The 19051-nt window shown below is 32.3% G+C and overlaps 1 protein-coding gene across 2 annotated transcripts in view; it reads right to left on the minus strand.

Annotated features, from left to right (window-relative positions):
• LOC143257599 (WD repeat-containing protein 54-like) overlaps positions 1-2112 on the minus strand; it is an 8593-nt gene extending 6481 nt beyond the window's left edge. The window contains exon 1 of one of the 2 annotated variants that reach the window (XM_076516558.1): positions 1754-2112. The gene's annotated coding sequence lies outside the window, so the exon portion shown is untranslated. The remainder of the gene's footprint in view (positions 1-1753) is intronic. The other variant, XM_076516559.1, reaches the window with a different exon arrangement.
• Positions 2113-19051: the final 16939 nt, after the last annotated feature.

Below are 19051 nucleotides of genomic sequence, written 5' to 3' on the forward strand. Positions count from 1 at the left end.
AAATTGAATAATATTAGAAAATAGCACAAAATTACTTAATAATTTCTATTATTTAATTATTTTTGTGTGTCATGAAACAAATCAATTGAGTTGCACAACTGTGTATTAACAGAAATAATTTGATTAATTTAAGGAGCAGAATAATCAAAGAGTAATAACTGGAAGCACTACCTATGACTAGATTATTTTTGTGACAACCAATTCAACTAATTTCAGTTAAATGATTATTCTATATTAATTTATGTAACTGATGCCTATAATATCATTCACACAGAATCCAAATTTTTAGATTCTTTACCAAACACATGTCATGAGATTGCAACTTATCCCTATATATTAACCCATTCAAACCTGAAATTATGCTGGCAGCTCTTTCTGAACTTTCTCCAACAACTCAACATCCTTTCTTAAATATGGTGACAAAACAGGTTTCCAAATGAGATCTAATGAGCACCTTATAGCATCAAATGAAAATCTTGTTTGGGGCAAACCACTTGTGACATTAATCAATTGTAATGCTAACATAGAACTATGAAGCACCCCATTTGTAGTGTTAACAGACTGTACTTTTACCCCATCTAGCATCCAACCAACTCTCAGTCCATTTCACTAACTTAGATCTTGTCCTGGCAGATGCAATTTTCTTAAGTATTTTATCAAAAGCTTACATAGGATCCAGGAGTTCTATCTACTTCACTCAGCTACAGATTAAAATGTGGACTTCTTTTCACATCTTCAGGTACTTCTATACTTCTAGCAAGTGTACGAAAAGTTTAAGATGATTCTAAAAGTTACTTATCATAAGCACTGAAAACAAAAAGTCATTTGAATACTTACACAGAGTAAAATTACAAGATTAACTGGTTGAACTGACTGGTCTTAGCATTCACTTGTTATATAAAGTATCTTCAACATTATTAAATATATAAATTAAAACTGTTACATTCACTGGAATTACTCAATTCCTTATAAAAATGTACACTCAACACCTGTAAAAATAAAATTTATATACATGACTTTACTACAACAAGAAAAAGAAAGTTAGGTAAATATGCCTTTTGAAGAGCTGGTGCATTACTCAAGTTTACACCACAGTTTCTTACAGTCAACATGTTTTTGTAACAGTTTAGGACTAGTTGCACTGACAAACAGACACTGATATAGGACTAGTTATATTTACATGATATTGATTTAGGACAAGTTGTATTTAGGGACTACTACTTGTTTTGGACTGGTTGCTTTCATGGACTGATCCTGCTTTGTATTTCAGTGTGGTGTGTTTGTTCAGTATCATGAGACATTCAGTCTGGAGAATAACAATAATCATTAGAAAATCCCGGAGAAAGTAAAATATACATACTTACAGTCTGATGATGTTTATGTTTCTCTTAAACAGGGAAAAAAACTCAAGATCTTCATTATACATAAGTATAAAAACAAGAACACAAGAGTAAAGAAGGCCTTTAATCTACTAAGTCAACATTTCGTTCTCCAAACATGTAACCTTTCACATCTATAACCTATCAATCAGTGGAACAAATTCAAAAAGCACACATAATATGGCAGGAGAAGTTAATAACAGTTTTCCCAAAGCACAGTTGTAGATTTACTCCAAAAGCTGATACGTTTTATACTCTTTAATTCCAAAACTTATACAGATATTACATCTAAGGTCCTAAAAAGTTAGACATCAAAAACAAGCTTCCTCTAGTTCATTATTATTGCTTTTGCCAAGAAGTATATTAAACTTTACCTGTAAAATGGTAACAGTGGCTCCTGATCCACTGGCTTCTTTACAAAAAATCGTCCTCACGCTTAGGTTGCTATCTTTCATAGAGTCAGAAATACTGCTATTAATATCATTTGTATCAGCAGTGATAACATTAACCGTTCCTTTATGTACAACCGCAAGGTGCACTTTATCATTAGACTCTTTGTATGAACAAAGATTATTATTCAAGGCAGAAGCAGTTGAGTTCATCAACCAGCTTGTCTCTTTATGATACATTTTAAGATAACTATACTAAAATTATTGTCAGTAACGAACTTCATACAATTTAAGCGACATGCAACTTTAACCACAAAACAATCCTCTATAATTAGTGACACCTATTGATCGTTTATATTACTAAAATAAATGTGTATTTGTTTTATCTTAGAGTGTGTATTTTTCTTATAGCGTGTGTGTTTTGTGTGTTTTTCTTATAGCAAAGCCACAAAGGGCTATCTACTCAGCCCACCGAGGGGAATCGAACCCCTGTTTCTTATAGCAAAGCCACATCGGGCTATCTACTCAGCCCACCGAGAGGAATCGAACCCCTTATTTTAGTGTTGTAAATCTGGAGACATACCGCTGTACTAGCGGGGGGGGGGGTTGTCTTATATTTGTAAATAACAGCGTTAATTCACTTGTCTGAGCATAAAAATACTAATTATTGATAAATAAAATACAAAAATAAGCAAACGTTTAAAAACACCATACTCCTGAAACTTCGAACAAGGTAAGAATAGAACAACGATATCAAGGACGTAAGATTATTGTTGATTCTTGCAGCGTTAAACTGAGAACGTACGCAAAAGACACAACATGTCAAACTAATATGTTACAACTAATAGTTTGTAACAATTTTGTTTGTTTTGTTTTTTTTAGAATTTCGCACAAAGCTACTCGAGGGCTATCTGTGCTAGCCGTCCCTAATTTAGCAGTGTAAGACTAGAGGGAAGGCAGCTAGTCATCACCACCCACCGCAAACTCTTGGGCTACTCTTTTACCAACGAAAAGTGGGATTGACCGTCACATTATAACGCCCCCACGGCTGGGAGGGCGAGCATGTTTGGCACGACTCGGGCGCGAACCCGCGACCCTCAGATTACGAAGCGCACGCCTTAACGCGCTAGGCCATGCCAGGCCATTTTCTAACAAGAATACATTATAATTGATACCATAGTCTGGATGTATTTTCAACATATAACACTGTTACACTCGGTGCTTTTTAAAGTGGTATTGTTATTATATATTACTTTTGAACATTTTTTACATGTAATATTTCCATGAATAAATAAAGGTGTTAGGTTATTTTTATGATATATAAAAATATTTTGAAACCAAAGAACACTTAGAAACAATTGTATTTTTTCTACTAACACATAATATTTTTGTTGTCTGGTGTTGTTTGCACCATTGTAGGCCTGGCATGGCCAAGCGCGTAAGGCGTGCGACTCGTAATCCGAGAGTTGCGGGTTTGCGCCCCTGTCGCGCTAAACATGCTCGCCCTCCCAGCCGTGGGGGTGTATAATGTGACGGTCAATCCCACTATTCGTTGGTAAAAGAGTAGCCCAAGAGTTGGCGGTGGGTGGTGATGACTAGCTGCCTTCCCTCTAGTCTTACACTGCTAAATTAGGGACGGCTAGCACAGATAGCCCTCGAGTAGCTTTGTGCGAAATTCCCAAACAAAGACAAAAAATGCGCCAATGTATCCACATCTACATTTGCTTGTTGTTAAACGCAAAGCCACGTGATTGGCTATCAGTACCAGTGCTTTGCCCATTGCAGATATCACAAACTGAGGGTTATAATAATAAACTCTCAGACTTTCCGCTTAGCGTGTGTGTTTGTCTTATAGCAAGCCACATCGGACTATCTGCTGAGTCCACCAAGGGGAATCAAACCCCTGATTTTAGCGTTGTAAGTTCGTGACTCTTTCTGCTGAGCTACACATGAGTAATTTAAAACCTGTTATTATTAATACTTCTATTTTAAATTGTTTTATCAATTCTAGTATTTGTTTTATTTTTTTAAATCTTACCTCGGTCATTTCAGAAAACTCTCTGTTACATTTTAAATTCATCATCATTTCAATTCTTACATTAAATAGCATTCACTAAGTTAGAAAAACACGTAGATTCAAGAAATCAATTCAACATAAAAATACGATACTGTATAACCCAAGCGCTTTCGAAAGGCGGACCTTTATTCTTCCAAGGCAGATTTATTTTCAAAAAATGTTTCCACCTAGTGACTATAATAAGAACAAAATATTTCACTCCTTTGGTGTGAAATGTTACTTATTGTTGTTAACTGTAAAAACAAACAAACTTGATATGAAAAACTGTAGGCCTAATGATAAGTGTAACTATTTAGAATGAAAGAAAAACTTTATATATTCGTTCATTTGCTTTGAACCTCTATATAAATAACGGTCAAATGCCTGTCTATATGTCTGCCACGCCATGTTTCTCCAGAAAAAAAAATTATAAATCAAAATGCCTCATTTCAAGAGTACATTAGAGGAAAAATTCACATTTTTTGCAATTTCTAGGATTTCATGTAATTTTCAACATCGATCCGTTTCTCTTCGTACTTGCTGAACTCTCAATCTGAAAAACCTACTATTTATCAAAGACAAAAATATTTTGTGTTTCTTATGAGGAAATTTCACAAAAAGCTGGATTTCCTCCGTCGACTAAATGAAAGAAATATTTTGAAAGAAAAAAAACGTATAAAGAGAGGAAGGCGTTTAAACATATATTTGTTGTTGTTCGGTTTTAAATATATATTTCTCGTTGTTCAATTTGTATGTATTCTTTTTCATGTTGGTGTTACATATATGCATGATTTTGTATTGTGTCGAATAAACTGTTCTGAGTAAAATTGAATATCTCTCCTTTGACACTTTTTATGAAAATGACAACTGTTAAAACTCGTTCACTTTGGTAGCGGTCTTTTCTTGCACTCAGTAAATTGACGAGGAACGGTGGCATTCAGCAGAAACGAAATCACCACGGTAATTAGTGAACCTCAGAATTCTACTGTGTTGCATGCACCCATCTTATCGAAGCCTAACCGTTTTGACAACAATGCATTGCATTTTGTTTTCTTTGCTCAACAACAAATGTAATGTAATTTTCTTTATTGAAATAACAATGGAATGACAAAATGTGGTTGTGAACAACCCACTAGGAATCATATTGAATATACGCTATGATCCAATGGATTGTGTTAACTGTGCTTCTTTTAATACATCATTGTTTTAAGGAAGTTTACCAATAAACTGTTTCAACGGGCTTATGTTAGTTGGTAAATATTTCTCAACCTCAAACTTCTCCTAACGACAATATTTGTCTTTTAGAAACTGCGTTAAGAGAATATTTTAACTGGATTAATTATCAAACAAATAAATTACGCGATTGGCGTGACTGGTGTAATTGCAAATCAAATGTAGATGATGCTTCTGAGTCAGACTTATTCCTTAACAGATATTTGAAAACAATTATTGTGTTTGTTTGAAGTTAAGCACAATGCTACACAATGTGCTTTCTGTGTTTTGCCCAACACGGGTATCGAAACCCGTTTTAGAGCTTTGTAAGTCTGTAGCATTGTACCACTGGTAAGTAGTAGGTTTGTCTTATTGGAGATATCAAGACTCGGTTAATTTTTACACATTGACATGTTTTATGAGCCGTTATTTCTTGCACTAACATGTGTCACTAGTGTGGTGTCTTTCAATCTATTGTATGCCTTACGTGAAAGTGGTATTTAGATCCAAGGAAGTTAGATATCAGCCAGTTAAATATCAAACAGGAAACAAGTAACAGTGAAACGTTTTATTAATTTTAGTTTGGAAACTGGTATAGAGGAACAAGATAAAAATTGACATCAGAAACCTCCCTGCAATAATATATTACTTATTTTAGTTTGGGAACTGGTATGGAGTAACAAAATAAAAGTTTACATGAGAAACCCTTCTGCAATCATATATTACTGACTTTAGTTTGGGAACTGGTATGAAGTAATTAAATATAAATTTACATCAGCAACACTTCCCTACAATCTATTAATCTATATCTATATATGTATATATATACACAAAATGCATTCTTATAATCGACTGAAACACAATATGTACATAAAATAATGGTACATTTAAGTAACTGTTTTTGGTATTGTGTTTGATCTCATTTTTTGTGACTCCATGTTGAATTATGTTAGAACACACCATGTGATCATTTCTGAAATCTGGATTATACACTAAAAAAGACCTTCCAATGATGGACGTTGGTCCAGCGAGAGGAAGATTTGGGTCAGTGAAAAAGTATTTAACTAACTCTGTTTTGTTATCATCTGAAACTTTAAAGATTGGAATGCTCAAGTAGCTTAGTTCCCAGAAGTGTCTCCGATCTCACAACTGGAAGGAGACATGTCGTAACATCGACAGAGATAGTTCCCTTCAGTGTTAATGTTGTAAGGATTATAGTGGGGGCCATCACCTCCACATTGAGTAACACTGTAGCTAGTTCCTTTTGAAACAGGATTGAGATGAATATACCAGGGATGGTTATACATCTTAGATACAACGTTCTGTGTACCGCAGGATAGGACAGCTCTACATAGACTGAGGTATCATCAGTCGGGTAAGCAGCATCCTGCTTGAAGATTAGCTGATCCTTGATAGGAGTGTCAAATGTAGAATAAGGAGTGATTAATGGTTTTCCAGTGAATTCAATGTTTGCGCACGTTAATGGGTCGCCATTAGGTTGTAGATGACTAAGGCACGACCCACCACACTATGGATTCTAAATAGTGAGAATGATACATCTCGAACTTGTTGGAACAGTTGTTTCTTGTTCTTTACTGTTCCATACTTGCCACTTAAATCACCTACAGCGAAAAGATCAACACTTCCTTCACCTGGATCAGGCACAGCATAAGGTTCTGCTTTGAAAGGATGTTAGGACATTGGTCAGGAGTGTCCCATCGAAAGATCAGGGAGTACTCATTAATTTCATAACTGTAAGCCTTCTGTTGAACATTATTAAATACGATAGAAACAAGGGCTGGGTCAAAGGGCGACTCCTGGCGAAAGGTCACTTGTCCAGTGACTTCTTTTTTAAAAGACGCTACTGCTTCTTTTGGCTCCACGCTCCGTAAGGGAGCACAAGCCAATATTTCAGCAGGATTGTAACTGAAGTAGATGACAAAATGAAGACCACCAATGAGAGTTTCTAGTGAATGTAGTTTCTGAATCACAAAATAGGAATTACTACGTAAACTGCTGGGTTCCCTTCCAACAGCAACGACGTTGGAGCCCTGGGTAAGTTGCACTGCTCCACAGAGATTAACACATCAATTCAGTTCGTTCAGAATGGATTCCTTCAGAGTATCAGTTTGCAAGAGGGCCCAGCAATGAAAAGTATCTTTTCTCGTGCCAATGGTGAAGTAGAGATGAGTGAAAAGCCCAGTTTCTTGTCCACTTTGCCTAAACAAAGCTTTTCCACCCACTGGGAAATGGAACATTGAATGAAATGTCCGGATTCGAGTCCTAGACTGTATCACCGCTCATACAGCACTGTTACCCTTAGAAAAAGAATGCGGACCAGTGTAGACTTAGGCCCACTGAGTTTAAGGTAAGAAACTTCTATGGTACCGTCATTGGAAGTCAGTTCTCCATGGATCGTGAGCAAATCAACATAGCTGTAAAATAAAAGAGGCACTTAGTCTTAGTAAGAGGAAATATGTTAATTATTATTAACATTTAAATGGCCCATGAAGCACTTAGTCTTAGCAAGTGGAAATGTGTTAACTCTTATTAACAGTGAAATGATTAATTATTATTAACATTGAAATGGTCCATGAGGCATTTAATCTTAGTAAGATGAAATATGTTAATTATTATTAACATTGAAATGGTCCATGAGGCACTTATTCTAAGTAAGAGGAAATATGATAATTATTTTAGCGTTGAAATAGTCCATGAGGCATTTAGTCTTAGTAAGGAGAAAATATGTTAATTATCCTTAACATTCAAATGGTCCATGAGGCACTTAGTGTAAGGAAGAAAAAATATGTTGATTATTATTCACATTGAAATGGTCCATGAAAAAGTTAGAAAGAGCAAATATGGAATTATTACTAACATTGAAACGGTACACGGTAATACGGTAATTATTAGTAACACTGAAATGGTTAATGAAGAACTTAATCTCAAAACGTTTTTTTTTTTTAATTTCGCGCAAAGCTACACGAGACTTACAGTGTAAGACTGGAGGGAAGGCAGCTAGTCATCACCACCCACGCCAACTCTTGGGGTACTCTTAACCAACGAATAGTGGGATTGACCGTCACATTATAACGCCCCCACGGCCGAAAGGGCGAGCATGTTTGGTATGACGGGGATTCGAACCCGCGGCCCTTGGATTACGAGTCGAACACCTTAACCCACCTGGCCATGAGGAAATATATTAATTATTATTAACATTGCAATGGACCATGAGGCAATTAGTCTTAGTACGAGAGAATATGTTAATTATTACTAACATTAAAAAGCGTCCATGAGGCACTTAGTCTTGGTAATAGGAAATGTGTAAACTATTATTAACATTGAAATGGTCCATAAGCAATTAGTTTTAGTAAGTGGAGATGTCTTAAATATTATTAACCCTGAAACGGTCAATGAGCAACCTGGTCTTAAGAAGAGGAAATATATTATTATTAAGAATGAAATGGTCCTTGAGGTCCTTAGTTTTAGTAATAGGAAATGAGATAACAATTATTAACATTAAAATGGTTCATGAGCATCTGGTCTTAGCAAGAGGAAATATGTTAATTGTTATTAAAATTGAAATGGTCCATAAGGCACCTAGTCTTATTAAGAGGAACTATCTTAATTATTATCAACTTTGAAATGATCCATGAGGCACTTAGTTTTAAGAAAATTGTCCATAATTCACTTATTCTTAGAAAGAGGAAATGTCTTAATTATTATTAACATTGAAATGGTCAATGAGGCACTTAGCGTTTGTGAGGGGAAATGTTTTATTATTAATATTGAAGTTGTCCATGAGACAGTCTTAACAAAAGTAGAAATGTTAATTATTATTAACATTGAAATGGTCCATAAGGCACTTAGTCTTAGTAAGAGTAAATATGTGAATGATCATTAACATGAAATGGTATATAAGGCACTTAGTTTTATTAAGAGGAACTATGATTATTATTATTAACATTAAAATGGCCCATGAGGACCTTAGTCTTGGTGAGAGGAAATATGTTAATTATTATTAACATTGAAATGGTCTATAGGCACTTAGTATTAATAAGTGAAAATATGTTAATTATTATTAACACTAAAATGGCCCACGAAGCATTTAGTCTTAGGAAGAGGAAATATGTTAATTAGTATTAACACTGAAACGGTGCGTGAGTCATTTAATCTTAGTAAGAGGAAATATGTCAGTTATAATTAACATTGAAATGGTCAATCAGGTATTTAGTCATAGTAAGAGGAAATGTGTTAACTATTATCCTTACTGAAATTGTCAATGAGGCACTTAGTCATAGGAAGAGAAAATATGTTAATTATTATTCACATTGAAATGGGCCATGAAGCACTTTGTCTTAGTAAGAGGAAATATATTAACTATTGTTAAACTGAAATGGTCAATGAGGCACTTCGCGTTAGTGAGGGGAAATGTCTTTATTATTAATATTGTAATGGTCCACGAGACACTTAGTCTTAGCAAGAGGAAGTGTGTTAATTATAACTAACACTGAAATGGTACATGAGGAATATAGTCTTAGCAAGAGGAAATATGTTAATTGTTATTAAAATTGAAATGGTCCATAAGGCACTTAATCTCAGTAAGAGGGAACATGATAATTATTATTAACATTGAAATGGTTCATGATGCACTTAGTCTTAGCAAGAAGAAATATGTTAATTATTTTTGACATTCAAATGGTCCATGAAGCACTTACTCTAGGTAAGGGGAAATATGTTGATTATTATTATCATGGAAATTGTCCATGAGGCACTTAGCCTCAGTAAGAAGAAATATATTGATTATTATTATCATGGAAATTGTCCATGAGGCACTTAAGCATAGGAAGAGGAAATATATTAATTATCATTAACTTTGAAATAGTTCATGAGATACTTAGTCTTAGTAAGAGAAAATATGTTAAATATTATTCACACTGAAATAGTCCATGATGCACTTAAGCTTATTTAGGGGAAATGTGTTCACTATTATTATTTTTGAAATTGTCCATGAGGTACATTGTCTTAGTAAGAGGACTTCCATATCGGAGAATCAAGTAGATAAATGGAAACCAGATTCAAAGAACACAAAAAGTCACCTTAACACGTTTGCGAACACTTTAAATCACATAAACACAACATAGCCATGGAAAGCAAACGGAAAAGAAGCCTTACTGATATGACAACTCAAGCCCAAAATAAACCAAAACAAAGGAACACCTTTATACCTATATTAATAAACATATCGAACATCTAAGCACACCTTCTACATTCCTACACTTAATTACACAGCCGCCTTCAAACATGTGGTCAGCTACCGGTCAGTAACCCTTTCTTTCTTTCTGAACCTGACGACAAGCGGTGAAGGTCCAAACTTTGTTGTCTCTTCTACTAGTGCTTTTTCTATCCATACCAATCGTTTATAAATATATAAGTGAAGGTCCAGACGTGTCATCAACGAAAAACAAGTGAATGTTTGGATATGGCATCAACTAAAAACAAGTGAAGTCCAGATGTGTCATTAAATAAAAGGAGTAAAAGTCTAGATTTGTCATCAACTAAAAACAAGTGAAAGTTTCTTTACGTCAACAACTAAAAACAAGCGAGAGTCTACTAGATCTGCCATCTATTAAAGACAACTTAAATTTGAGATGGATATATCATCTACTAAAAAGAAATGAAAGTGTAGATATGTCATCAATTAAAAACAAGTGAAAGTGTAGATGTGTCATAAACTAAAATTAAATGAAGATTTGGATATGTCATCAATTGAAAACAAGTAAAAGTGTACGTGCGTAATCAAGTAAAAACAGTAAAAGTCTGGATGTGTCATCAAATAAAATCAAGTGAAAGTTTGGTTACATCAACAAATAAGAAAGTGTAAGAGTCTAAATCTGTCATAAACCAAAGACAACTTAAATTTAAGTTGAATATGCCATCTACAAAAACAAGTGAAAATCTAGATGTGTCATAAACTAAAAGTAAATAAAAGATTGAATATGTCATCTACTAAAAAGAAGTTAAAGTGTAGATGTGTTATCAATTAAAAACAAGTGAAAGTGTAGATGTGTGAAAAACTGAAATTAAATGAAAGTTTGGATATATCAACAACTAAAATCAAGTGAAAGTCTAGTTGTGTCGTGAATTAAAAATGAGTGAAAGTCTAGATGTGTCATAAACTAAAAGTAAATAAACGATTGGATATGTCATCTATTAAAAAGAAGTTAAAGTGTAGATGTGTTATCAATTAAAAACAAGCAAAAGTTTAGATGTGTGATAAACTAAAAATAAATCAAAGATTGGATATATCATCAGTTAAAAACAAGTGAAAGTCTAGATGTGTCATCAACTAAAAGGAAAGGAAAGTTTGGATATGATATCAACTAAAAACAAGTTAAAGTTTGATTATGTCAACAACTAAAAACAAGTGAGAGTCTAGATTTGTCAGTTACTAAAGACAATTTAAATTTTTGTTGGATATGTCATCTATTAAAAACAAGTGAGAGAATAGATCTCTCATCAACTAATGTAAAGTTCAATTTTATTTGGATATATCATCTGCAAAAAACAAATAAAAGTGTAGACGTGTCATCAATTAAACGAAGTAAAAGTTTAGATATGTCATCAACGAAAAACAAGTGAAAGTCTGGATGTGTCATCACATAAAAAGAAGTGAAATTTTGGTTACGTCAACAAAGAAGAAAAAGTAAGAGTTTAGATCTGTCATCAACTAAAGACAACTCAAATTTTAGTTGAATATGTCATCTAATAAAAACAAGTGAAAGTCTAGATGTGTAATAAACAAAAAGTAAATGAATGATTGGATGGGTCATCAACAAAAAACAAATGAAAGTCTAGGTGTGTCAACCACTAAGAAGAATTAAATGCTTGGATATGTCATAAAATAATAACAAGTGAAAGTCGAGAAGTGTCATGAACTGAAAACAAGGGAAAGTTTGGTAACGTCAACAACTAAAAACAAGTGAAAATCAGGATCTGTCATTATCTAAAGGCAACTTAAATTTTATTTGCAAATGTCACCTACTAGAAACATGTGAAATGTAGTGTGTCATCAGTTTAAAAGAAGTGAAAGTCTAGATAAGTCTTGAAATAAAACCAAATGAAAGACTGGATATGTCATTAACTAAAAACAAGAAAAAGTCTAGGTGTGTCATCAAGTAAAAAGAAGTAAAATTTGGATATGTCATCAACTGAAGACAAGTAAAAGCCTAGATGTGTCATAAACTAAAAACAACTTGAAGTTTGGATACATCATAAAATAAAAAGTGAAAGTCTACGTGTGTCATCAGCTAAAAAGCAATGAATGTTTGGATATGTCATCAACTAAAACAAGTAAAAATATAGATGTACACCGTTTAAAAACAAGTGAAAGTCTAGATGTGTTGTCAACTAAAAACAAGTGAAAGTGTCAGTGTGTCATCAATTAAAAGAAAAAAGTTTGGATATATCATCAAATAAAAACAATTGAAAGTCGAGATGTTTCATGAACTGAAACCAAGTGAAAGTCTAAATGTGTCATAAGTTAAAAACAACTGAAAGATTGGATATGTCTTAAACTATCAATGAGTGAAAGTCTAAATGTATTAAGAATTTTAAAGTTATGAGAGTTTGGACAGGTCATCAACTAAAAATAAGTGAAAGTCTAGTCCAGGTATCATCAACTAAAAACAAATTAAAGTTTGAATATGTCATCAACTAAAACAAGTGAAAGTTCAGATGTGTCATGAACCAAACTTGAGTGAAAATCTCGATGTGTCATCAATAAAAACAACTAGTTTGGATATGTCCTTAACTACTAAAAACAAGTAAATGTCGAGACAGGTTATCAATGAAGAAAGTGTAAGTCTAAATGTGTCATCAAATAAAAACGAATGAAAGTATACATGTGCCATTAACCAAAAAGAGGAAGTCTAAATGTGTCATCAGTTAAAAACAACTGAAAGTTTAGATATGTTATCAACTGTAAACGAGTGAAAGTCTAAATGTGTTAACAATTAAAAACTGATGAAAGTTTGGATATGACGTACTGAAAACAAGTGAAAGTCTAGATGAGTTATCAACTAGAAACAAGTGAAAGTTTGTTTACATCAACAACTAAAAACAAGTGAGTGTCCAGATTTATTATCAATTAAAACAACGTAAATTTTAGTTGGATATGTCATCTCCTAAAAACAAGTGAAAGTCTAGATGTGTCATAAATTAAAAGTAAATGAAAGATTGGATATGTCTTCAATTTAAAAAATGAATGTCTAGGAGTGTCATCAACAAGTAAAAGTCACGGTATGTCATCAATTAAAAGACCAAAAAGTTTAGTTACGGTTATTAATTAAAAAGAAATGAAAGTCGAGGTAGGCTATCAATGAAAGAAAGTGAAAGTCTAAATATGTCATCAAGTATATCAAGTGAAAGTCAAGGTTTCATCAACTGAAAACAGGAGAAAGCTTGGCAACGTCAACAACTAAAAACAAGTGAAAATCTAGATCGGTCGTTGTCTAGGGGCAACTTAAATTTTATTTGCATATGTCACCTACTAAAAGCATGTAAAAGGGTAGATGTGTCATCAATTTAAAAGAAGTGAAAGTCTAGATAAGTCTTAAAATAAAAGCAAATGAAGGATTGCATACGTCATCAACTAAAAACAAATGTTTAGGTGTGTCATCAAGTAAAAAGAAGTAAAAGTCATCAACTGAAAACAAAAGTTTAGTTGTGTCGTCAACTAAAAAGAAGTAAAATTTGGATATGTCATCAACTAAAAATAAGTGAAAGCCTACATGTGTCATCAAATAAATACAAGTGAAAAGCTAGACTTGTGATCAACTTAAACCAAGTGAATGTTTGGATATGTCAACACAAAAACAAGTGAAAGATTAGGTATGTCATCAACTAAAAACAAATTAAAGTTTAGATATGTCATCAATTAAAAAAAGTGAAAGTCCAGATGTGTCATCAATTAGAAACAAGTAAAAGTTTGGTTCGATCAACAACTAAAAACAAGTGAAAATCTATATTTCTTATCAACAAAAAATAATTGAAAGTTTGAACATATCATGAACTAAAACAAGTGAAAATCTAGATGTGTCATCAGTTAAAAACAACTAAAAGTTTGGATATGTCATCAAGTAAAATCAAGAGAAGGTCCAGACGTATGATGAATTTAAAGCAAGTGAATGTGAAGATGTAGCCTCAACTAAAAAAATTGAAAGTTTTGATGTGTCATGAATTAAGAACAAGTGGAAGTCTAGATGTGTCATAAACGAAAAGCAAATGAAAGATTGGACATGTCATCAACTAAACACAAGAGAAATTCTCTATGGGTCTTCAACTAAAAACAACTGAATGTTTGTATATGCCGTCAACTAAAATAGGTGAAAGTCTAAATGTGTCATCAGTTAAAAACAACTAAAATTTGGATAGGTCACCAATTAAAAAGAAGTGAAAGTCTAAATGTGTCCTCAGCTAAAAACAATTGAAAGTTTTGATATGTCATTGACAAAAAACAAATTAAAGTCTTGTCAAGCCTACATCAACTGAAACAAATTGAAGTGGAACCATAGATATGTTATCATTTAAAAACAAGTGAAAGGCTACGAGTGTTATCAAATAACAAGGGTGATATTCTAGAACTGTTATAAACTAAAAACAAGTGAACGTATAGATCTGTCATCAATTACAAACAACTAGAAGCTTAGATATGTCATCAAGTAAAAACAAGTGAAAGTACAGATGTGTGATCAGCTGAAAACAAGAGAAAGTACAGATGTGTCATCATTTAAGAATAACCGAAAGTTTGGATATGTCATCAAATAGAAACAAGTGAAAGTCTACATGCCTCATCATTTAGATACAAGCCAAAGCCTAGATGTGTCATCACCTATAAACAACTGAAAGTTTGGATATATCTTCAATTAAAAATGATTGAAAGTCTAGATGTGTCATCAACTAAAAACAACAGAAAGTATAGATGTGTTATCAATTAAAAACAATTCAAAGCTTGGATATGTCATCAATGAAAAAAAGGATAGTCTAAATGTGTCATCAAATAAAAACAAGCGAAATTATAGATGTGTCATCATAAAAAACGAGTGAAAGTATGAATGTGTGATCAACTAAAAACAACAGAAAGTCAAGATGTGTCATTAATTAAGAAGAAGTGAAAGTCTAGATTTGTAATAAACTGAAAACAATTGAAAGTTTGGATATGTCATCAAGTAAAAACAAGTTAAAGTCTAGATGTGCGTGATTTAAAAACAAATGAAATAATAGATGTGTCATCCACTAAAAGCAATTGAAAGATTGGTTTTGTCATAAATTAAAAACAGGTGAATGTCTAAGGTGTCATAAACTACAAACAAATGAAAGTTTGGATATATCATCAAATAGAAACAAGTGAAAGTCTGAATGTCTCAACATTTAGAAAGAAGTAGTAGTCCATACGTGTTACCAACTAGAAATAACTCGAAGTTTGGATACATCTTCAACAAAAAACAAGCAAAAGTCTAGATGTGTAATCAACTAGAAAGAAGTAAAAGTCTAGATATGTCATCAACTGAAAATAACTAAAAGTCTAGATGTGTTATCAATTAAAAACAACTCAAAGTTTCGATATGTCATCAAATGAAAACATATGAAAGTCTAAATATGTTATCAATCAAAAACAACTGAGAGGATGGATATGTCATCAACTAAAAACAAGTGAAACTCTAGATGTGTCATCAACTACAACTGAAAGTATAGATGTGTTATGAATTGAAAATAAGAGAAAGTAGATGTATCATCAATTAAAAACAACTGAAAGTTTGGATATGTCATCAACTAAAACAAGTGAATGTCAAGGTGTGTCCTCAACTAAAAAGTGAAAGTCTAGTTCTGTTATCAACTGAAAACAATTGAAAGACTTGATGTGTCATCAATTAAAACAACATAAAGTTTGGATACGTGATCAACTAAAAACGAATGAATGTCTTGATGTGTCATCAATTAAAAACAACTGAAAGCCTAGTAATGTTTTCAATGAAAGCAAGTAAGGGTCCAGATGTGTCTTCAAGTAAGTGAAAGTCTACATGTGTCATTAATTAAAAAGCACTGAAAGTTTGGAGATATCACCAACTAAAACAACTAAAAGTCTAGATGTGTCATCAACTACAAACAAATGAAACTTTGGATATACTATCAGTTAAAAACAAGTGAAAGTCTACATGTGTCATCAACTATTAGCAACTGAAAATTTGGAATTGTCAACAACTAAAAACAAGTGAAAGTCTAGAAGTGTCATCAAATAAAAATAAATGAAAGTGTAGATGTGTTATCAAGTAAAAACAACTGCAACTTTGGATATGTCATCAACTAAAAACAAGTGAAAGCCTACATGTGTCATCAAATAAATACAAGTGAAAACCCAGACGTGTGATCAACTTAAACCAAGTGAATGTTTGGATACGTCAACGTAAAAACAAGTGAAAGATTAGATATGTCATCAACTAAAAACAAATTAAAGTTTAGATATGTCATCAACTGACACAAGTGAATGTTTAGGAGTGACGTCATCTAAAAAGGTGAAAGTCCAGATGTGTCATATACTAGAAACAAGTGAAAGTTTGGTTAGATCAACAACTAAAACAAGTGAAAATCTAGATGTGTCATCAGTGAAAAATAACTAAAGGTTTGGATATGACATCAAGTAAAAACAAAAAAAGGTTCAGATGTGTGATGAATTAAAAGCAAGTGAAAGTAAAGATGTAGCCTCAACTAAAAAAAATTGAAAGTTTTGATATGCCATCAATTAAAAACAAGTGAATGTCTAGATGTGCAATTAACTGAAAATAATTGAAGGTTTGGATATGTTATCCAATTGAAACAAGTGAAACTTTTCATGTCTTATCATTTAGAAACAAGTGACAGTCTAGGTGTGTCATCAACTAGAAGCAACTGAAAGTTTGGATATATCTGCAACTAAAAGCAAGTGAAAGTCTAGATGTGTCATCAACTAAAAACAACTGAACTTTTGGATATGTCATCAACGGGAAAAAAGGTATATGTCATCAAATAAAAGTGAGTGAAAGTATAGATGTGTCATCAACTAAGAACAAGAGAAAGTAAATGTATTATGAATTAATAACAACTGAAAGTTTGGATATGTCATCAACTAAAACAAGTGAATGTCAGGGTGTGTGTCAACTGAAAAATGAAAGTCTAGTTGTGTCATCAACTAAAAACAAGTGAAAGTCTCGGTGTGTCATCAATTAAAACAACACGAATTTTGGATGTGATAAACTAAAAACGAATGAAAGTCTGGATTTGTCATCAATTAAAAACAATTGATGAAAGCTTGAATATGTCATAAATCAAATCAAAGTGAAAGTCTAGATGTCTTATCAATTAAAAACAACTGAAAGTGTATGTATGTCTTGAACTAAAAGAAGTGAGGGTCTAGATGTGTCTTCAACTAATAACAACTTAAATTTTGATTTTATGTGTCAGAAACTAAAAACAAGTGAAAAACTATATATGTCATCAATGAAAATCAACTGAAAATTTTCAATTCATTAACTAATTAGAATTGAAAAGCTAGATGTGTTATCAGTTAAAAACGACTGACGTTTGGATATGCCATCTACGAAAAACAAGTGAGAGTAAACATGTGTCATCACCTATAAACAACTGAAAGTTTGGATATAACTTCAAATAAAAATAATTGAAAATCTAAACGTATCATCAATTAAAAAGAAGTAAAATTCTAGATGTATCATCAACTAAAAACAAGTGAAAATTTTTGTATATTATAAAATAAAAAAGTGAAAATCTAGATTTATTATCAATTAAAAACAAGTTAAAGTTCAAAGTGTGTCATCAAATAAAAATAAGTCAAAGTCTAGACGTATCATCAGTTAAAAAGCACTGAAAGTTTGGAGATGTCACAAACTAAAAACTAAAAGTCTAGATGTGTCATCAACTGCAAACAAATGAAAGTTTGGATATTCATCAAATAGAAAAAATTGAAACTCTAAATGTGTCATCATTTAGAAACAAGTTAAAGTCTAGATGTGTCATCAATTAAAAAAGTAAAAGTCTAGATGTACCATCAACTAAAAACAGTTGAAAGTTTGTATATGTCATCAACTAAAAACAACTGAAAGTTTGTATATGTCATCAACTAAAAACAACTGAAAGTTTAGATATGTTATCAACTAAAAACAAATTAAAGTCTAGATGTGTCATCAACTAAAAACAACAGAAAATCTAAATGTGTTATCAATTAAAAACAACTGAAAATTTGGATTTGTCATTAATTAAAAACAAGAGAAAGTCTTGGTATGTCATCAACTAAAACAAGTGAAATTTTGTATATGTCATCAATTAAAAAAGTGAAAGTCTATATTTATTGTAACACAAATACAAGCGAAAGACTAGGTGTGTCATCAACTAATAACAAGTGGGAGTCTAGATGTGTGATTAACTAAAAACAACTTACATTTTGGTTGGATATGTCATAAAGTAATAACAAGTTAAAGTCTAGATGTGTTATCATTAAAGACAACTGAAAGTTTGAATATGTCATCAACTAAAATCAAATGGAAGTCTAGATGTGTAATGAACTAAAACAAATGAAAGTTTGGATATGTCATCAAATAAAAACAAGTGAAAGTGTTGATGTGCATCAACTGAAAACAAGCGAAAATTCTAGATGCACATCTATTAAAAACAAGTGAAAACTTATGTATGTCATCAACTAAACAAAGAAAGTTTAGATATATCATCAACAATAAAACAAGTGAAAGTGAAAGTGTGTTATCGACTACAAACAAGTGAAAATTTGGATATATCATAAACTATATACATGGTATAAAGACGTTAAGTGTCTTAAATATAGGCACAAATTAAGGTTGTTATGTAACGGTTTTAATAAAGACACGGTGTAAGGTTGTGAAATAACTAAATATAGACACAGTGTAAAGCTCTCAGGTAACTGTCATAAATACAGACTAGGTGTAAAACTA

Source organism: Tachypleus tridentatus, chromosome 7, assembly GCF_004210375.1.
Source record: "Tachypleus tridentatus isolate NWPU-2018 chromosome 7, ASM421037v1, whole genome shotgun sequence".
Taxonomy (NCBI): domain Eukaryota; kingdom Metazoa; phylum Arthropoda; class Merostomata; order Xiphosura; family Limulidae; genus Tachypleus; species Tachypleus tridentatus.